Source organism: Tamandua tetradactyla, chromosome 17, assembly GCF_023851605.1.
Source record: "Tamandua tetradactyla isolate mTamTet1 chromosome 17, mTamTet1.pri, whole genome shotgun sequence".
Classification (NCBI taxonomy): Eukaryota; Metazoa; Chordata; class Mammalia; order Pilosa; family Myrmecophagidae; genus Tamandua; species Tamandua tetradactyla.
Genome location: NC_135343.1, coordinates 81,964,354 through 81,986,516, shown reverse-complemented (window position 1 = coordinate 81,986,516; position 22,163 = coordinate 81,964,354). Strand labels below are relative to the sequence as shown.

The 22,163-nt window shown below is 41.7% G+C and overlaps 1 protein-coding gene across 4 annotated transcripts in view; it reads right to left on the bottom strand.

The window, feature by feature from the left end:
- The window catches only part of CRIM1 (cysteine rich transmembrane BMP regulator 1), a 214,236-nt gene that overhangs the window by 173,530 nt on the left and 18,543 nt on the right, over positions 1-22,163 (bottom strand). The gene's annotated exons all lie outside the window — the stretch shown is intronic.

Genomic DNA, 22,163 nt, shown 5'->3' with positions numbered 1-22,163 from the left:
GCCAGCTCATGTCCACCTTTCAATTCTCTTAGACCCAGGACCCAATACACTGTTCCATAACTGTAAATATATTGATTTCATGTCACTGGTATAGTATGGCACTGTCTGATTTATTTCTAGACAAACCAAGAAGGCTTATTATTAAATATATATAACCATAACAACATAAAGATAATATAAAGACATTTATAAACAATAAAAACTTTATTTAAAAAGCTTTTATACCTACGTCAAGAAAAACTACACAGTAAGCCTCATATGTTATGAGATACACAATTTAAAGAAATGCTTGGATATATTTTGGCACATTTCTCACACAGCATCGTCTATTATTAGTCTCTTTCTCAGTTCAGTAATAAGATTTCCACTCTTATCAGCTGGCTGGCCTCAACAGTCCTTCCAAGAAGCCCATCTCAGGGCCAATTGCTTTTCCAACTGCCACATGCTTTTCTTTGCCTCCCCACAGGAAGCCCATTTTCCCTGAATGTGGAATCAGAGCTAAAAGACTAACCGCCCTTGACCATCAACCCAGCTCCTTGTTTGCTGCTTCTTTCTCAGGAGAAATTCCCTGGCAGCAGCAACAGGCTGCACTGAAGACGTACAGGGAAGCCTGACCATTGCCCCAGGTAACCTCACGGCCACCAGGTGACCATGAAGCATCTCGGACTCTTAAACCAACAATGTCTTGCACACTTTTATTTTCTTTTCTGAAAGGAAAATCTTTCAAATCTCTGCCCCCACCCTAATCAATATTTTGTTTTTCTTCTTGACAAATAATAGTGCCCTTAGCAGACACTACTTTACGGGATCAGGTATCAACATGCTTCTGAAACAAATGCTTTCATTCTTTCATATTACAGAATACTGTACTTTAAATTAATTTAAAAGAAAATCAACAGGTATTTCAAGCAAAAATTTTATCTGATTGTAGACTAAATGTGAGCCCAACGGTGCTGTCAACAGCACTCAGCAAATTCTGTTTTTAAATCTCTCTTTTCCTAAGTAAATCTCAGATACAGTACAAACACCAAGGTTCTGATTTTCTGACACCCCTTATAGGTTTCTCCTTGGACTGGGCAGGAAAAAATGAAAGAGTTAAAAAGAGGGGCACTGCTCTTCAATCATTTATATCAAGTTTTTTTCCTGTCCTCTATACCTGACAAGATGTAGTCTACTAGCCTGAAAGGCCAAGATAACTGAGGTGCCTCTGCAAACGTATTTTCCTTTTCCTTTTTTTTGCATGGGCAGGCACTGGGAATGGAACCCGGGTCTCTGGCATGGCAGGTAAGAACTCTGCCTGCTGAGCCACCGTGGCCCACCCTTGCAGACGTACTTTTAAGTTTGTAACTTCAACAATCAGGGTGTTAATTTACTTTCTCTGAATATAAAATAAGAAAAAATCTAACCTAGCCTGAGAAGAGATTGTAAAAATCATACAAGGAACATGATAAAAAATGCCCAAATATTTGATTATTACAGTGAAGAGAGGAGTCAGGTATATTCCACTGCAAACCCAACATTTCCCTTTGAGTGTCTACGAGGCATCTCAAAATACAATGCTTTTCCTTGAGACAAGCATCATACTTAAAGACAGCAAAATTGCTGTATCAGTGTTTTTCATTTGATCCCACAACATTAAGAAGATATTTAAACTATCCGAAATTCAATAATTAAAGTCATTAAGGGAAAATGAATTTTAACTGTGTTTACTGTTTACTTAATTTACTACAAGTGTGTGACAGTGAAGAATACAATGACTTACTATTAGAGTCTAATATCAGCAGTTTTACCCACCATTGTTTTTGCACTATCAATACAAAGTGTGTCAGAAAAAAAGGTAAATAGCACTTTAATATTATGAAAACAGTTTGACCTCCTGCACCACCTGAAAAGACCTTAGGGTCTCCCAGAGGTCTGCTGCCCACATTTTTTTTGGTATGCTGTATGGCAGGGTCATATTTAATGCGCTTTCCATGTGAGTATCTCATTATTGCAACACCATTTTGTTGAATTTTTGCTTGTTTTTTGTTTGTTTGCTTTGGGAAGTGCATGGGCGTGGAATCAAACCCAGGTCTCCTGCATGGAAGGCGAGAATTCTACCACTGAACTACCTTTTACCGCCTGCAGCCCACATTTTAAAAGCTGTCGTTCTAAAGAAATGTCCTGCTGATACATCTAGGACAAAGTAGCACAGGATTCAGGTATGATAATAACAAAGGACGCTGGGCACCTCATTTCCTAACAGTTACTAGTGAACCACAAAAACACATGTTTCTTGAATGTTATTTGGCTTATCTGTACACGGTAATTATGAAGATATCATCATTATAATGGTTCATTCGTGATTTCCCTAGCACATTTACACTATGAAAAGGGCAGGAGAAGGCTGCATGGGTGGTTCAGTGGTAGAATGTTCGCCTTTCACGCAGGAGACCCAGGCGCAATTCCTGGGCCATGCAGCCCCACAAAAAAAAGGGCAGGAGAAAGTTTTCTCACAACTACAGGAAAAGTCTTGGCAACATATGAACACCTTAAGAAAAAGCTGGCAGTATTGTTTAAATTCCTTCATTTAAGTGCAAGATATGGCTGAACTTTCCTGCGTGAAGCCATCTGGGAAGGCTACAAGCACATATGAAAAGGCTAGAGATATTTCCCCCTGTATTAGAAAAAAACAAAAATAAAACAAACATAATGAAACTGGTCTCCATTAAAAATGAATATTTTAAGGCCCCACACCTGAAGGAAGTCTGAGGCTGCAAAGGTAATTCCAGGTACAAACGTCAAGTTGACTCACTGTCAATGCTTTTATTTGGATTCCTATTGTTTACATTTATCCTCAGCGTACATGGTTCCATAGATTTTGAGTGACCTGCTGCACTCAACCCTATGTCTCCAAAAAAGTTCTCTTAGTTTTGGTGTAGTGAATGATTTTGCAGAACATGAGCTGTGTTTTGTTTTCTGCAGAGTGCACACATGGTTCAGTGCAGAAACACCCGTGCTTCCTGTGGCCGCATCTTGTCTTCTCCTGGACCCAGCCTTCCTGTTCCACAAAGCATCTTCCATTACTCTTGGTGATGCTAGAAATTCCTTCCTTCTACAATCTGAAGTAAAAGGTTCTAAATGCAAAAGCTAGGAAGAAAGGAGTTTCAATCAACGAGGGTAGGAAAGGAAGAGTTGAGGAGAATGTAGGAAGACACCTCTGAGAAGATGTCTCAAAACACCTCCAAGTACAGATCTGTGAAGCATCATCTATGGGGTACACGACTCTTCTCTAAATCAGAGCTCAAGGGACCAGCTCTGGCAGACCCTAGGCTAACCAGCCTTGGTTTAAACCTCTTTGCCCTTCAAAATATCTTTCCATTTGCTTGTTAAAATTCCACTAACATGGAATAAACATTTCTGGTATGACTATATTTACTGGACAAAGTACTGTGTGTTAATCTAAAATCACTGCCTTCCAGAAGGCAAAGGGCATTTGCATACCCAGAGCCTTACTTTTTCTACCTGTATCTCTCCTTAGGTTAATGGAGTTTACTCTAAACCAAGACAGCTGCATCCCATTATGTGGCAATCCATTTACCAGAAACATGCTATAGCAAATATGAAAAAGCAAGAAACGAATTCACTGTACACACTCAGAAGCTCACAGTAATGGAATTTTGTTGGCAGAGGAGAAGCTTCTGGAAATATATATCAAATTAATTCTCCAGCTGTTCACATATTCCTGTGGCTACAGTAAGATGCAAATAGCTAATACTGGCATCTCTTTCCATGCCAGTCTAGAAACGCCAGTGCAACGTAAAATTGCTGTTCTAAACTCCCCTAGCTCCCGGCTGGCTGTTACCAGGCATTCAGCTCCGAGCAAGGAGAAACCTAATGCAGTGAGCTGCATTCTCTCTCCGCTGAGAGCTTAAGGCGGGGGTTCCAAAAGCTGGTGCTTCCCTCTCCCTCTTCCTTCGGTGTAATCATGCAAAGCAGGAAGTGCAAAAATTAAGGTTATCAGTAGAAATGATTCGTGTTTCCAAAATCTGTTTTACATGCATTTGCACAAAGTGAAATTGTTGGGCATACGTACTATATACCAGGGTGGGTGAAGACTGAATTGCTAAAACAATGGAATTACTAAAATATGCACACAATGCTTGAAGTCTAACTCTCAAACAGATGCAAACCTCTAAATATGTAACTGGTAGCAAAAGCAATGATTCATAGTACCTACAAGGGAGAAAGAACTGACTCACCTTACTAAATCACTCTAGAGCAAAACACTTATTACTGATAAATCTAGGTTCCATTGCCATACTTGTGTCAGATACTCCATTATTAGCATACGACTACAGAAAGTGAATTCACTCGTCATCTGTTCTTTCAATCATTCATTTCTCAGACACTGGTATCAATTATACATAAGGAATTGCGGGAGGTGCTAAGAATTCAAGATGCTAGGAGCCAGCAGTTTACGGTACAATTTTCCACCATTCTAAACAAAACTGTATCAAATATATGAATGGGATGTTTCCAGGACTCCTGAAACAGATAAAAAGGTTAAATAAGGGGAGGAAAAATTTCCTCTGAGATAGCAATAAGCTAGCAGGGGATAGCGAGGGGCTTAAGAAAAAACAACAAGTATCTCTAGACGCAAAGGAGTCCATGCAATAAGAGAAGATGAGAAGGGACTGTGATGAGAGACACCTTCCTGCTTCAATTCCGCCTCAATCAGGAGTCCTGATCACAAACGACTGCTGGAGAAACAGAGACCACAAAGCCAGATCTGTGGGAAGGAGAGGGCCCCAGCCCAGGACAAGGCAGCTCTGCCGCTGATTCCGAGGGACCCCTGAATAAATCATTCAGTCCCTGCAGGCTCTGAGGTCTTCATCACCAAAACGGAGGTGCCACCAAAGATTGTGAGGTGCCTTTCAACTTCATCCTCCGTGCTTTTTGTTGTTTCATTCTGGCAGATTTGATGAAATTGTACAACGCTAACAATGTACTGGGAAAAGTGACAGAGAATCACGTTTATGGTGGCCATAATTTAAATTTAAAATAGCTTCCCAATATCGGACCAATCTGCAGTTTGGAATACAGGGTCACTATGCATGGGAAGCAAACCAAGGGTGCTTTTAACATATGATATCACTTCCTTTCCGGCACCTTCAGTCCTAGAGGATTCAATAGCTGAGATCTCAATGTATTAGCAAGTTTTATTCTCCACACCAACTGTTTCCAGCCTCTGGAAGATATATCTAAGATCAGTGTTTTTAGCTTGTACACACCAATCTATATATATTTATTTGTTTATATGCATATGCTAATGAACTAATCATGTACATTATAAAATATCTGCACAAATAGAATTAAAAATTAAACATCTTAGAGATGGCAAGCAGTGTATATTTTTAAATTTAAATTCTATCTTTTAAAGTTAATGTTTTTATTTTGCTCTATGATGATCATAAAGAATAGTAATTATTAATATTTTTTTCCATGAGACGCACGTAATTGAGTATGCCTTATTTTGTTTTTAATCTTGGGTTAATATTTTATCATACAGTAATTTAAAGACTGGTTCTACGCTCAGTTTGTTTTGATACTTGGTTTTAATGACATCAGAGCTGGAAAAGACATCTTCCAAGGTCCTGTAGATACAAACAGAAGCAGCACACCCCTGGTCATCCTTATTAAATTCATGTAACCCATCTTTCAGTTTCATTCACCAATTATGGAAATATTTTTTGCTGTAATTCAGTCAATAAAATTTCATCTTTCCTTTAAACCAATTAGCTGTCTTTGCAAGCTAATCGCAAAGTATTGCTTTTTTAAAAATTTTAGCAAATTAGTTCAAAACTTAAGCTCTTTAGTTGAAGAGCATTTAAAATTGTTTTTAAAAACTCTGTTCCTATTAATGAGTGAACTTGGAGAATTTCAGTTAAGAAGAGAGGTCATCAGGAGATAGAAACATGGTAGAGATTGGGTAATTGGAGCTGAAGGGATACAGATTGTGCAACAGAACTGATTGTAAAAATTCAGAAATGGATAGCACAACACTACCTGATTGTAGCACAATAATGTTCGTACACTTGAATGAAGCTGAATGTGAGAATGATAGAGGGAGGAGGGCTGGGGGCACAAATGAAACCAGAAGGAAAGATGGACAATAAAGACTGAGATGGTATAATCTAGGAATGCCTAGAGTGTATAGTGACTAAATGCACAAATTAAAAAATGTTTCTGCATGAGGAAGAACAAAGGACTGTCAATATTGCAGGATGCTGAAAACAGATGGTCATTCATGTTTTAAAACTTCACCTTCTGTATGAGACTAAAGCAAAAAATGTTTATTTGGTACAAAATTTATATTTTGAGTAGTGCATTTCCTAATTTAATTTATATGGACAGTTTAAATGAACACCACAAGTACATGGCACCTTGAGTAGGGCATGAGATTTTGTAGGTTTGTCCAAGTTAGGGTGATGCCCCGATAAATCCCACAGTGATTTGAACAGTGAATAGAGAAGTATTTGCAAAGTCCCCTTGGGGGAATGAGAAGAAAGGGGGAAAATTCATCTTCCCCATTTGGAGAATTTCTGATATTCTTGTAAGCAGTGGGGACAACCAAATCAATAGGCCTAGCCCTCAGTCTTGGGGTTTATTCATACGAAACTTATCCCCGCAAAGGATAAGCTAAGCCTACTTAAAATCAGGCCTAAGAGTCACCCCCAGAGAACTTCTTTTGTTGCTCAGATGTGGTCTCTCTCTCTCAGCCAACAAAGCAAGCAAACTCACTGCCCTTCCCCTATGTACGTGGGACATGACTCCCAGGAGTGTGGACCTTCCTGGCAACGTGGGACGGAAATCCTAGAATGAGCTGGGACTCAGCATCAAGGGATTGAGAAAACCTTCTCAATCAAAAGGGGGAAGAGTGAAATGAGACAAAATAAAGTGTCAGTGGCTGAGAGATTTCAGAGTCGAGAGGTTATTCTCATGCATTATAAAGATATTCCCTTTTTAGTGTATGACGTATTAGACTGGCTGGAGGGAAGTACCTGAAACTGTAGAGCTGTGTTCCAGTAGCCTTGTTTCTTGAAGATGACTGTATAATGATAAAGCTTTTCGATGTGACTGCGTGATTATAAAAACCTTGTGTCTGATGCCCTTTTATCTACGGTTATGGACAGATTAGTAAAACATGTGGATTAAAAATAAATAAATAATAGGGGGAAAAAGTTAAAATAAATTGAGTAGATTGAAATGCTAGTGATCAATGAAAGGGAGTGGTAAGGGGTATGGGGAAAAAATAGGGGGAACAATGGTTAAAATATATTGAGAGATGGAAATACTAGTTGTCAATGAAAGGGAGAGTAAGGGGTATGGTAGATATTAGTTTTGTTCTTTTTTCTTTTTATTTCTCTTTCTTGAGTGATGCAAATGTTCTAAGAAATGATCACAGTGATGAATGTACAACTATGTGATGATATTGTGAGCCACTGATTAGATACCAAGTACAGAATGTTCATATGTTAAGAATGTTCATGTTGTATGTTGTTTTGTTTTGTCAATGAAAGTATTTTTAAAATAAATAAATAAATAACTCTGTTCCTAAGTTGTTTACATGCCTAAGAGCATATGATCCATTTGCAGCAAGCAACAGAATCACACAACGGTGGAAACATTTCCAAACTTCCAAAGATTTCCCTGAGTTTCTTTTGAAAAGCTATTATGTTTAGTCATTGTCAAAACAACGCTTTACCTTTGCCATGAAGGAACAGATCTGTTTTGTTTTGCTTTTAAAATATGTGCTTTGAATACTTCTCTTTGTTAAAAGAAAGAAAGTTTTAAAAGAAACATCTTCTGAGTTTGATCACTCTTGCATTTTGCCATAAGATGAGCCAGTTAAACTTTGAGTAATTAAAAAGATATCAGTGTTTGTTCCCCATTTCATTATATATTACTGTAAAACTTCTAAAATTAATATATTATAATCCATAAATCTACCCATTGTGGAACTAATAAACTGTAATATATATGTCAAAATACATCAAAAGCCAAAGAAGCGCTGACACTATCGGCTGAAATGTGAGTAACAGTGTCCAGATATACGATACTTGTAAACATATATTTGTTATTTTATTTGCTGTTTTAAAAATTAAGAACGAATGTGTGGCCATATTTTCTTGCTACACTCCAATGGATCTTGGCTTCATTTGAAACAACACAAATTCTCAACCAAGTTTAAATGAAAATACATTCTTTCTCCTGAAAAATGCCAATTCTTTCTCATGTGCTTTATATCCTATCCTGTCACGTCTTCTCTTGTACCTCCTCTATCAAACATCCTCTCTCTCTCCCCTCAGTCATCTTTTCCCTCTAAACCTGCTCCATCCTCTCATATTCCACTTCACATAAACTATTACTACAAACTTAATTATCTTATGAGAAAAAACTCTTAAGAATGGCTGAAAGTTGTGTACAACTTTTACTGGCTTGGGGGAGAGGGGCTTTAACTCCATTAAATGAAATCTATTATGAGCAATATTGTATAAACTCAAAAAAGATCTCTGGCAGACATACCTAATAAAAATAGGAAAAGTAGAGAGAAACAAAAAGAAAGAAAGAAATGAAATGACAGCAATAATCCTAAATAGAAAAGAAATTATAATAATCGATAGATCATGTGGGCAAAAAAGTGAGCAGAAATACAAAAGACTTGAATGATGCAAACAAACAAACTCAAAATTTACAGAGAGAGAGTTCTAGGCCCAACAGATTGGGAATATTATATATTGCTTCTTCCCACACTTGCAACATTAAAAAAACTGACCAGGAAATTTCAACAAACTCCAAAGAATCAAATCATATAGACCATGATATACTATAATTAGAAATCAGTAACAAAAGGATGGGCTAAAAACCTATATGTCTGGAATCTAAGTAAACATATGACTAAATTACTAAACTAAGAATGAATTCAAACTCGTTTGATCTATCAATTTATCAGAAGTACTGGGTACTGGGGAAAATGTTAACACCAGATTGTAATTACCAGATTGTAATTACACCAGATTGTAATTACCAAAATCCAGACTCCAGGAAATTGTACAGAAAAAAAAAAGGAATATCTTCAAAAAAATACACTGCCTGAAACAAAAATTAGATGGAACCTATAGATTAAGAGAGATTTAAAAACAATGAATCACAACATATAAACCTCATTTTGATTCTGATTCAAATGAACAATTAAAAAAAGAGACAATCAGGGATATTTGAATGCTGACTATTTGATATTAAGGAATCAATGTTAACATTTTTAGATGTGATAATGGTACTAAATTGAAAGCATTACAAAATTCACTAGTAAAATGACATGAGGTCTGGGATTTGCTTCAAATTAATGTGGACAGGATAAGACAGTAAATTCAGGTAGCACACGACTGGTCAGGAGTCAAAGCACTTTGTCATCATACAATTGTCTCTACTTCTGCACATGTGTGAAAATTTCCATTCGTAAAATACTTTTTTTAAAAAGGGAAGGGATTATTAGAAAATTCACCAAATACTTAAAAAATGAAGAAAAATGGAAACACCACATGTCAACACTGATGCAACATCATGTTTAAAGAGAAATTTAAAAGCAAGTATTCAACTGAAGAAATTGGAAAGAGAGCAATAGAGAAAATTCAAAGTAAGAAGGATCAAAAAAATAAATATTTTGGAGAAAGTGTAGTAGAGGAAGCAACAGACATGATTAACAAAGTAGAAAACTGGGTTCTTCCAGAAGATTATTATGACACAGCTCATAAATGGCTCACGACTAACAGCCCCACACAGCATGGCAACTCAGCCAGCTACTTTGACATGTAAGTATATTTTTCAACCAGTTTCTCTTTAATGGTTTTACTAGAAAATTCCTTAAAAGCCAGACATTAAACAGGTTGATTTCCAAGTTCTTTTAAATGACCAACACAGATAATTGATCCCCGTTTACACTTTTTCCAAGCTAGAGTTAGAGCCTTGTTTGCACCTCTATTCAGGCACGTCACTATTAGGCACCGTGGCTTTCCCTGAGCATCACTGTCCATTAAAACACGGGATTCTATGTTTAACTAGCCTCAAAACTGTCAGTTTCCCAGAGTTGAGAGGTTATCCTGGAGGTTATTCTTACACATTATGTAGATATCCCCTTTTTAGTTTAAGGTGTATTAGAGAGGTTAGAGGGAACTGCCTGAAAATGTAGAGCTGTGTTTCAGTAGCCTTGTTTCTTGAAGATGATGGCATAATGATATAGCTTTCGCAATGTGACTATGTGATTATGAAAATCTTGTTCCTTTTATCTATGGTATGGACAGATGAATAAAACATATGCATTAAAAATACATACATAATGGGGGAACAAATGTTAAAATAAATTGAGTAGATTGAATTACTAGTGATCAATGAAACGGAGTGGTAAGGGGTATAGAAAAAAATAGGGGAACAAAGGTCAAAATATATTGGGTAGATGGAAGAATTAGCAGTCAATGAGAGGGAGGGGTAAGGGGTATGGGATATATGAATTTTTTTCTTTATATTTCTTTTTCTGGGCAATGCAAATGTTCTAAGAAATGATCATGGTGATGAATATACAACTATGTGATGACATTGTGAGCCACTGATTAGATACCAAGAGTGGAATGTTCATATGTTAAGAATGTTCATGTTTGTATGTTGTTATGTTTTGTCAATAAAAATATTTTTAAAAAACAAAAACTAAAATAACAAATATCAGTTTTCAGTTATCAAATCAACTGCTACCTAATACTTAATAAATCATGGTTGAGAGAAAAATAATCTTGAAAAGTTGCCTAATTGTTTTACATTTCATGTTTTCATCTAGATAAAACTCATCCTTGGATTAAGTGAGTAACTGTCACTTGAGTTCCTGGTCCACAGTGTTTTATACACCTATAGAGATGCTTTACTGTAAACTCCTTTAATAGTACACCAGTGGCCTACACTGTTCTAAGAATAGCTCAAAGAAACTTATAAAGGATCAGAGCTGAGAACCAATTGTCTACAAAATAAAACCTAATGGACCATTCAAGTCCTTGACATGGAATGCAAAGCCTGTTTAGACTTGGCCCCAACCCACTCCTTCAACCTCACCTCCTCAAATCCTCTCTTCCTCCAGCAATACTCTGTGTTCCCTAAATAACCCATGGTGTCTCATGACTCCACACCTTTGCATGAGCTGTTCCCGCTGCCTGGAAAGCCTTCTTCTCTAACTTCCTGAAAAAACATTCTCTAACTCTCTAGACTTCACCTGCTCTAAAGGGACAGAATTAAGTATGACTTCCTCTCTTCTGCAGGACTTCTGTCGTAGGTCTACAAAATTGTTTCACTTATAGAAGGTATAATGAAATTGCTCATCTCATCTCCACCAGAAAATGAGTTTTTTAAAGCTAAGGATCTAGTTTTATTCTTCTTTTTATCACTTGGGCTATCATAGGATCAGCATAGTGTAGGCACAAAATAAACAACTGTAGAAGGAATAAATGGGTAGGAAATAGAGAACACAGGACTTGAAGTAATATGACTTTTTGAGTGCCAAACTTATTCTAAAAAGTGAATTTGGTGGTAGGAGAAGAAGCCAATTATTTAGAAACTACTGAGGAAATATCTTTGAATCTCAGTCTTCCTATTTGTAAAATATTAATACTAACTGTTAACAAGTTCTCTTTTAGTTCAACACTATTACCCAACAACTGCAAATATCAATAAATATTTCTGAAATGTTCAATGAGTGAATGAACATAATATTCCTCAACCATGTTGATAAATAAATAATAACTTAAATAATTAGCTCTGTTATCTCTTTTTCTGCCACTCATGTTTATCATGAAGATAATTACACAATACAACATAAGTTAATGCTTCTTGCCAAAAAGTACTTCTGGATATGAATAATGCACAGTACTATCTTTTAAATATGAATGTTCTTTCTAAACTAAAAACTCTCAGTCAAATGACCAAGTATAAAACAGAAGGCTAGATATGGGAATGCATTTTTCGTAGATTGTACTCATCCAAAAGTGTAAGCCACCACAATGAAAAGGAACTCTGGAAGTGCGACCAGAATTTTAAACAGGAACAAAATGAACATGGTGCTCTGAAAATAATATGTTGAAGGATGCAAATTCTTCCTCATACTAGCTGATCACAGAAAACGGAGCCCCACCTCCTTCCCAACACCACAAATCTCCTGATTAACAGCTAACATCCCCCAAGTGCTTTCATGTGCCGAGACTGTTTCAAGCACTTTCCGTGTATTAACCCTTTAGCTGAGGAGATAAGCTGAGCAGCCTGCGTCTGAATTCCACCCAGATGACCATCAGGCAGGCGCGCGGAGACCTGAAGACACTGGGAAGTGATTCCAGAGAACCTGGGCCTGCGCGGAAAGATGGGAAGCTCACTGCAAGGCTCCCCATCTCACCCAGGGAAGCCAGGACACCCACAGCGGAGGTGGCTTACCGCAGGGGTAAGCAGGGACCTCTCCAACACCTTCTGAGCCAAGACAAACGGAGTGGCGGGACACCTTCGGAAACATTAGAAGAACAGAGGACCCAACGGCATAAACATGATCTCACGGACTGTTCCATCATCCAGGAAACAGGGGCTTCTTTGTTAAAGCAAACAATGTTTTCAAAAATAGCAATACTCCTGAGGAGCAAATAACGATTTTTAAAAGGTGTGATCTGTAAGAAGCATGAAGGAACCTTCTCAGGGTCATAGCTTTCGTGAAATCAGTGAGTTAAGGAAGGAATGTTTTCACAAGTCAAGTGGAGCACTTCTGTGTACTTTACCTTAATAATTTATCTGAATTCTTCAAAATAAACCAAGTGGAAGATGACAAGAAGTGGAAGTGTGATCCAGTTTAGTTCGAACAATTTATTTCTAACCGTTCCTTACTACAAACGTCAGTACTGGTCTACAAATAAATATCTTTCGTGACTATCTTACCTAAAACTGCAAACTTCTGATTTCTTCCATGATGCGAGCTTATCTCTCTGTGTACCTAACTTATTTTACACACAGCATGAAGATCTGTTATCCGCGGCTGCCAACAAAGCATAATTTGCAATAAACACTGTTCTGGGTGCATGAGGTACAATTTCCTGCTGTTACTCAGCTTCATTTTAAAGTGGAAGTTGGGTGTATATGTTCAGATCTGTTTTTCAAGCACATGTTAAAATCCACATTGCTACTATATGTTTGCATGGGATGTGATGCTATAAATTAGAAATAAGAACTAGAAAGACCTCTACTAAAAGGAGGGGCAAGGGGCATGGTATGCATTTTTTTTTCTGTTTTTGTTTTATTTTTCTGTTGTCTTTTTATTTCTTTTTCTGAATTGATGCAAATGTTCTAAGAAACGATCATGATGATGAATATGCAACTATGTAATGATATTGTGAATTACTGATTATATATGTAGAACGGAATGATCATATGTTAAGAATGTTTGTGTTTCTTTCTTGTAATACATATTTTTTTAATTTAAAAATAAATAAATAAATAAAATAATAGGGGGGACAAAGTTTAAATAAATTGGGTAGGTGGAAATACTAGTGGTCAATGAGAGGGAGAGGTAAAGGGTATGTTGTGTATGAGCTTTTTCTTTTTTGCTTTTATTTCTTTTTCTGGAATGATGCAAATGTTTGAAAAAATGATCATATGTGATGATATTGTGAGCCATCGATTGTACACAGCATACTGAATGTATGTATATGAACATTTCTCAATAAAAACATTTTTAAAAAAAGAGAGAAAAAGAAAAGAAACCTCACACAACACAGGGCCTATCTGAATTGTAAAGGCATCAAGCCCTTGAAATTCATCTTGAAACTCCCCAGAAAGGAGCGAATGTAGATTAAGGGACAAGAAATGAATATTAATATCTTGGGAGGATTACGGTTTACACAGCAATGATTTCATCTCTAAGAATTATGTGAAATATATCGCATAAACGAATATGATGGGAACAAAGAAAGATGAAGAAATCTTAAAAACAGATCTGAAAGATGCATCTGTACACTTCTCACTAAACCGGAGTTTCCTCAGTGCAATAACTGGACTTGTAAACCTAACGAACCCCAGCTCCAAGGCACCGAGTCCTCGGTTTGGGGGCATCGGTGATGGCAAAGCCATCATGCCATTCACCGTTCTAGCGCCGCTGATGGCTTCCCCGGCCTAGGAGGGCCCGCATGAACTGCGAAGCGAGGCCTGAGCCCATTCCCAGCCGACCTTCCATCACCTCCCACTGATGAGCCCACACCACTTTCCATCCCCAGCACTACGGTCTCAAGTCCGGGGCACTTGTGGCCCTCCACTGGAACGCAGCCCCCCACCCCACCCCGTACATACACAACTCCCTCCCCGACTCTGCAGGGCTATGACACCTCAAGGTCTGAGACCCCTGCCCTGACCGCTCTGCCTACAGCTGCACTCCGACCACCACCACCTCCACTTCACTTTCCTTCACTGCTGAACCGCTTTCTGGCATGCCAGCTACTTAAATCACGAATTTTGTTGATTGTGCCCCCTTCCTTCAGGTCTCAGGCTGGTAGGGATTTTTGTGTCTCGCTCATTGCTGTGTCTTCCCTGCCTGGGTCAGGACCCAACACATACTAGGCTCTCCATAAACATCCACCAAATCAGTCAATACCAAGAGCCCACCAGGCATTTGCACCACTTTGATGGGCCTCTGCTGATCCCCTTTTCCTCTCCTGTCCACCTGTAAAACTGCTACTGTCTTACAGGGTCAAGCTTAAATGTTTTCTCCTCAAAGAAGTTGACGTGGTGCTTTCCCACGCACACCTCTCCCGCCCAACCACCTCTCCCCCCTACAGAACCTCACTTATCCCAAGAGCGACAGCTGTGGTTTACAACCGGGTCCTGAGCTCCCTGGGGGCAGAACTGTACCTTCCTCACCTCTGCCATCTCCACTCTGAGTCGGTGCATGGTACACGGTGGGCCTCTAACTACTGCCCCCCGAAAGGGGTGAGCGGATGGCACATCAGAGAAGATGACTGCTCGGTGGGGGTAACGTTCGCCATTAATAATACCATGGGGAGAAAAAAAGAGGCAGCTTTAAAGAGGGCTCAGGTCTGCTTAAGTTCTTCACTACTTATGCACTCATATTTGGTATCTTTTTTGAAATTTTTGAGATGTAGAAAAATAACTTTATACTAATTCAGTTCTATCAGGGATTAGGAAGCAGATAACTTGCAAGTATTTTAAAACAGAGCGTGCCAACATTTAAAAAAATACGTTCATATATTTCCATATTTTGAATTAGGACATATGCATGCAAAAACATACACATTTAGACAAGAACTAATTTGCTTCCAAAAAGGAAATGTAAATATAACCCAGTCTCTTTTCCACATGCCACAGCAATATGTATTCCCATATGTAGCTAGGTAGTCAGGATTTTCAAGGTCATATTTCTACAAAGTTATTCTATTCAAAGTTTACCTTTACGGTGTAAAAGAAGCCATAGCAAAAATCTAATGATAAAATTCACAATTTCTGGAGATATATCGATCTTAACTCCTTTCTGAAAGGTAAAAATTATTACTTATCTATTTTATTAGATTTAACATACATTTCAAAAACTAGTAATTTTTACGATAAAAAGTTATAACCAAATGTAAAAAATTTCCAAAGAATGCTCTGATCGAATCCACAGTCTACATAACTAACAGTAAGAGTCACCAGTTTTCAAAGAATTAGAATACACAGAGACACATGGCTTTAACGTACACTTAAGCAGCAAAAGAGTACATCAATTGCTCACTAGTTCTAAACATACATATTAAGGACACTCAGATTCTCAGGGCAGACCCTAAGATGTATGCCTGGGGTCGGGGACAACGGGTGGCTGAGCTGCAGCACCCCCGGGGCCTCACGGGGGGCTTTGGGCATCAGTCTTGGGGAGCAGGGGTGCCACCGATTCTGGTTTGCAGGCCTGGTGAATTAGTCGAACCACCAAGAAATTTCTACCTGGCACTATTCCTGGGGCTGCTTTCTCCAGTGCCCCGTGAGGAGGGGGGAAGGGGAATCCGCACCCTCACTCCAGACAGGAGTGGCATGGCCGTGGGATGGAAACTGGTCACGCCAGCGCTGGGCACAGCTTTCCTCAGCATGGAGGTGCCCAGCTGCACGGGAAACCCATCCTTCAGGTAGCAAGGACTTCACTCATTTTTACAACAGGTGTTCCAGAAACAGACCTTGCCCACAGTTTCTATTCCTTTCCCAAGAGCACAGAATTTAATCTTAAACATCCCCAACCAAAAACCCGCTTGCCGCCTCAGTAAAGCTCGCGTGCGGTTTGAGCAGCCGCCGTGTGTGGCCTGCTAATGCTTTCACCAGGGTCTGCAGGAGGGGCGGCAGGACCTGCCCCGCACACTGGGGCTGCAGCAGGCCTCGGAGGGAGGAGGTTGGGAAAGTGGGCTCCTGTGACCCTGGAGAGGGGCACTGGGAGGGGGACACCATATCCCTGAGGTTGGGCCTCAGGCGTCTGGAAAACCTCTTTAAAGGAGGGAGCTAAGGGCAGCCAGACCAACAGAGTCAACCAGTCACAGAGAAAGGGCAGGGGCGTGCCAGGGTCAGCCTGCCTCCTGCATGAGGGCGCACCGGCCCCAGTGGCCTCACCAAGGATGCACAAGTGAAAGAGCATCGGGTCTCAAAGGGGGTCCGCTGTGCTCCAACATGGAAATAGAGTGGACGTTTCTCTAGGCAGACTGCCCCTCCCTCTAACAGGCCTGGCTTCTGGAGAAGTGAGCTATGGCTCCACCCGGACAGTGGCTGGACATGCAGTCTCTCCACCAGCTCCTCGCCTTCTCCCACACACTCTCTCTGCGTTCGGGTCCTCGACTCTCCTCTTCCTGTCCGATCCTTTCCGCCTCCGCACAACTGCTCAGGCAGCTCACCTGTCTGGTCCCAGTGCCACCTGAGGAGCCAGCCGCGGGGACCTGTCTGCTCACTGCCTGCCAGCCCCGCCTCACCGGGCTCCCCGCATCGTGGGAATCCCTGGGCCTCCGTGGGGAGGTCGCACTGCCCACCACTTCCTCTCCCTCTCTCCCACCCTAAGGCCAGGGGGCACTCCACCCCCTCCCCTGAGGCCTTTCTGCTTCCCAGGCCAGGTCCATCCAGGACACTCAACGGCCAGGGGTCAGAGTGCCACATTCCAGTGGCTTCACACCACATGGGGAGGGCTCTGGATTCCTGCGTGGGGGGTAGGGTGGGGGCAAGGAGGGGGTGGGAGGCAGGGAAGAAAAGCTGAGTAGAGGCTCTGTCCGCTGCGCCCTGTACTCCAGACCAAGGTCACGGGCAGGGGGCAGGTACCAGGGGCCCCAGGAGAACCCTCCGGAGGGGCCGACAGAAGAAGCCTCCCAACCCACTCCGGCTGAGGACGGAAGAAGCAGCCAAAACCACAGACACGGTGAAAGTTTAGAACCAGAAGAGAATACAATGAACACTCACACGTCCGGGTTCCTCAACCTATAAAATGTGCAGGCTGAGCTAGAAGAAGCTCTTATTAGAACCCCTCGTAGCTGCATAATTCCCCTAATTCCTGCGGTAGCAGCAGTTCCTAGCCTCCATCATTTTTAAGGTCTGATACCTTTCTGGCTAACAAATAGACTGCACTTTTACTCAGAAGGCAACCACACTTCATCCTCTCACAGCAAAAAGTCCCTCTCGCAATCCTGGATTTCTCTGTCTCAGATCGGCGTGCTTCCGACTCTCACAGTGGCTTTCTTTCGAGCTCTACGTCTTTTTGGGTTTTAACTCCACAGTTGGGGCTCAAACCCACAGGCCCTGTCCTCTCTAGAACCTCAGGACACCTATGCGGGCCGGGTGCCAAGGCTTCTGAAATCAGCTCCAGAATGTCCAGCCGATCAAGGTCAGCGCCGGGAGGCAAGGGCCTTGGCAACGCTGGCTTCACAGGGACCCACGGGCGCAGCTGGGAGCGTCGTGACATGGTGCCTGCTGCCGAACTCCTCTAACACAGAGTCCCATCCGGTGACACGCCGAGAGGGCAGCAGAGGAATGAGGAGTCTGAGCCCCGACAGGTCACTGTGTGAACAGCTGAACCAGTGGGCTTCCGTCTGGTCTAGGACCTTCCTACTCCATCCAGGACAGTCACTGTCCTTTCCAGGAGGACAAGGGAACAGGAAAAGTGTGGCTAGACTGCATCCTCAGGACAAGACCAGTGGGGGCATCACTGCTGCAGGGGCCGGGGAGTGGGGACCGAGAAGAGAAGCCCACCTGGGGCTGCACTCACCGCTTAGACAAAGTCAGCAGAAGCATTTGTTAGCCAGGTTCTGCCCTACAAGATACTCCACGCTGAGGGGCCCAAACCCATCACTGTACTTCAATCAAGTGTCTCTTTCCCCCCCCTTTTTTTTAGGCCAGCATTGGTGGTAATAAATCCTCAAGAGGAAAAACTTGGCACTGAGGAGTGTGTCTGAGGGAAAAATGATGAAAATGAGCTTACAAAACGGCACCCTGAGGTAGTCTCATCTCATTCTAAGCAACCGCTTTTACTGAAAAATACAGAAGCCCTGACAATTTCCATTCTCTCCTGCTGTCAAGCTAGATTCAAGGCAGAGCATCCCCTTTATTTATTAAGACCCCAGCCTCGGTGTAGGGAATACACTTTCTGTGTGGTGAATCATCTGGAACTAACCAGAATTTGGACTTCTTGTCTGCAAGTACATACTTTCCTTCGTGACAAAACAGCTCAGTCCCGTTGAGCAAAGGCTGTGTGTGCCACCACTCCACTGCCGCCCTCTCTGTGCCCTCAGCAGACTCCACCGCTGTCGGCACACGAAATCTGCCTGGTTTCTGCACACGTGCAGAATGTGGAACGACAGCAGAAGCAATCAGCCCTAAGAAGGGTGCCCCAGGAAGGTCAGGTTTCAAATGGGCCGTTTTATTTTGAGCGAGAGAGAAGTGGCAAAGAGGGAAAGCATTTGTTTACTCTTTCCTTATTAAATGATGAATTCTTCAAACCAGCAGTAAAATAATCTTGCCACACAACAACCATCCTGCACTCATCTGCACTAAAATAAATTTACATCTTTTTATAGTAAAGGGGAGGATTTAAGGTTAAAGAGCTCTGGAACATACTGAGACGGCCCCCCAAAAATATAAAAAGGAAAAGGAAAAACTATTAAATGACTATGGCATTTAAAAGAAAGTGCAAGGGCGGTGTTCAATTGCAGAATTCTCACCTGCCATGCAGGAAACCTGGGGATTCCCAGGGCCTGCCCATGTAAAATAAAAAAGTGCAAGCTGCTTTGTTTTTATGAGTGTGCGTGTATATTTAAATAAAGTTCTTCCAATTCCTCTATAAGGAAAGAGGTGAATTCTTACTATTGCAATTCTGTTATATAAACAGGCTTTAATTCATCAATATTTTTAGAATGAACAGAAGCAGTTATAACACACTGACAAAGGACTTTGGGTTGATAACTTGTCACCTTTGTGACCACCTTTAAAAAAAAAACACCTTTTCCAAATTATCAGCATAAACTTTTAAATTAAATTTCTTGACCTAACCTTTTTTTTAAGTTTTAGCTTAAAAACCTTCTAATTTCTGTTAGAGTTGCAATCTTAATCCTGAGTAAGCCCAGACACCTCATCAAAGATGAGTGGCCCCAACTCTCCCCACACCGCTTCTCTCTCCTCTGGACCATTTGGGGGACCATCCAACCCTCTTAATGGCAGATGAGTTACAACTCTGAGAGCAGCCCTCCAATTCAATACACTAATGGCAAGAAATAGCCACATTCGACGACACCCAGCCTAAGGGTCAAAATCACGTTGTGGTTTCCTTCCAGCTTGAGGATGTGAAGAAAAACGCACCATTAATAATTCGTTAATTTCACAAATTTTTACTAACTGCTATTTGCATGGTCCCTAGGCAGGCAATGAGGGGGCTATAAAGAAGCAAGCATAGTGAGCTATTAATTAAAGCGCACCTTCCCCCATCTTAAACGCAAACGTAAGTTGGAACGCAAAGTAAACTCATAAGGAACGGACAGCACCCCATTACCATACTCACCTAACGTGCTGGAGTTACTGAAATGTTCCAAGAACAGTCCCTGGAAATAAATCACTTGATGAAACTGTTTCATCCTTTCAAAACTACCTAGGGAGCTAGTAAATATTCATCAAAAATACTTCCGATGGGCTGGTATGTTAGGCCTGACACACGACAGGCCCAAGGCTGGTGACAGAGGATTCAGAGCACCCTTCTCCCCTGCCCCCGGCAGGGAGCAAACGTTTTCAGGCCTCCAATGCCCTATTGCCACCAAATACTGCTTTTACGGTATGAGATGAGGAAATCACTTTCCCAGCCTCTGAATATTACACGTATTCAAAAAAAACACTTGACGAGCACCTAATGCATATAAAACAGCGTTCAGTGCTGAGGTTCAAAGATACAATGACAGCTACTTTTCTGCACGTGAGCCACTGCTGAAGTGCTTTACGTGAAGGAGTTAATGTAATCAGTAACAACCCAAAGGAGGCCAATGCATTTATTTTAAAGATGGAAACTGAGGCACAAGGGCCCAGTAGCTTGGTGGGGTCAGGCACCAGGCAAGTGAGGGGCCTGACTAGAAGCGTCCGACTTGAGAGCCTGAACTCCCACTAGCACAAATAATTGTGTCTCAGTTCTGTGCTTTCTCCTTAAAGAATTTATCATCTCATCTCCTGAGACTTATTTTCTCTGGGGGTTTTCTTGAGACTGTATCCTCAACATTCCCTGACAAATGGAAACAGTGGGCATCAGCTGTGCAGGTGGGTGAAAAGCCCCAAGACTGGGCGACTCACGGGGCCGAGGAGGCAGGGTCAGCCCTGGGAAAGAGGCCGGTCCCCAGGTGAGGGCAGCCAGCGCCCGGCGAGGAGGAGGAGAGCTCAGTGCCCCCCTCCCGGACTGACGGCAGCGGCCGGATGGGGGCCTCCCTGCTGCCAGGGGTGAAAGACCTGGGGAAAGGCTTCGGAACCCGCCAGGGGAAATCAGCAGCCAAATCGTAAAGGGACGGGAGACGACGGGAGACGATGATGCCTCAGGCAGGGTCACAAGTTCCCGAAATCTTGCAACCCCACCCCCCAAATGCTGTCTGTACAGTTGGTTATTTGTATAACTGTCTTTCCCCAAGAAGGCTGGTGTTTATTGTTATTACAGAGGAAACAATCCACTCCCAGGGCAGGTCAGGAAGTTAGGTATTTGAGCCCTAATTTGCTTTCTCGAAAGGGAATATATCACCGTGGCTGGTGCTTTGGAGGGGACTCCTGAGATACCCACCGCAGCAGGTCTAGGCACAAAGCTTTAACCTCCTGGGAGAACCAACACAGACAGGCAAAAAGTGTGAAACAGCTGAAAACAAATCCCTCCATCCAGCTACCGCCCTGGCAAAAACTGTTTGAATCTGCAACTTCCCTCCAACTCTCCTCGTGCCTTCTCCCAGCCTCAGCACCCCCCCGGCCCGAAATAAACCCAGGGCTCTCAAACCTGAGTCTTTCCTTCCCCTCCTCTGAGCCGGCTGAGCTCCACTGCTCCATCAGCAAGGAAGCGCAGCCCCGCAATACTGGATGAGACTCATCTACCGTTTCAACACCCGGCTGAACACACAGCTAACGCGCTGCCCACAGAGGCTTTAATACCTCCCACTAACAAGGCAGACACCAACCCATCTCACCAAAAATTGACTTCGACACTTAAAATCACATTGTTAAAGAGCTTTTGAAAAGAACACAGATGCAGTGTTGGCTGATAATAAAGATCAACTCTTAAAGACTGATGGTATAATATTGGAGGCAAGCTACTGATTACCACTTTTTAGACACAGTTATGTACACTGGTCACATACGGCCACAGGCCATATGCTGGGCCAGAGCTTAGGAAAGCCCCAGACCTCTCCTCCCCGTGAGCCCTCTACGGATCCCAGCACCGACGCTTCCCACACTCACCACTCACCCTGGACACACTCTCAGCACACGTATTTCTGTGGGGGGGGGGGGGGGCAGAGGGCGTCAAACACTTGTTCACTGTTGCTGAATGAAGTATCTATTACGCGTTGTGCTTTCATTAATTTTTTAAAGTTTTATACAGT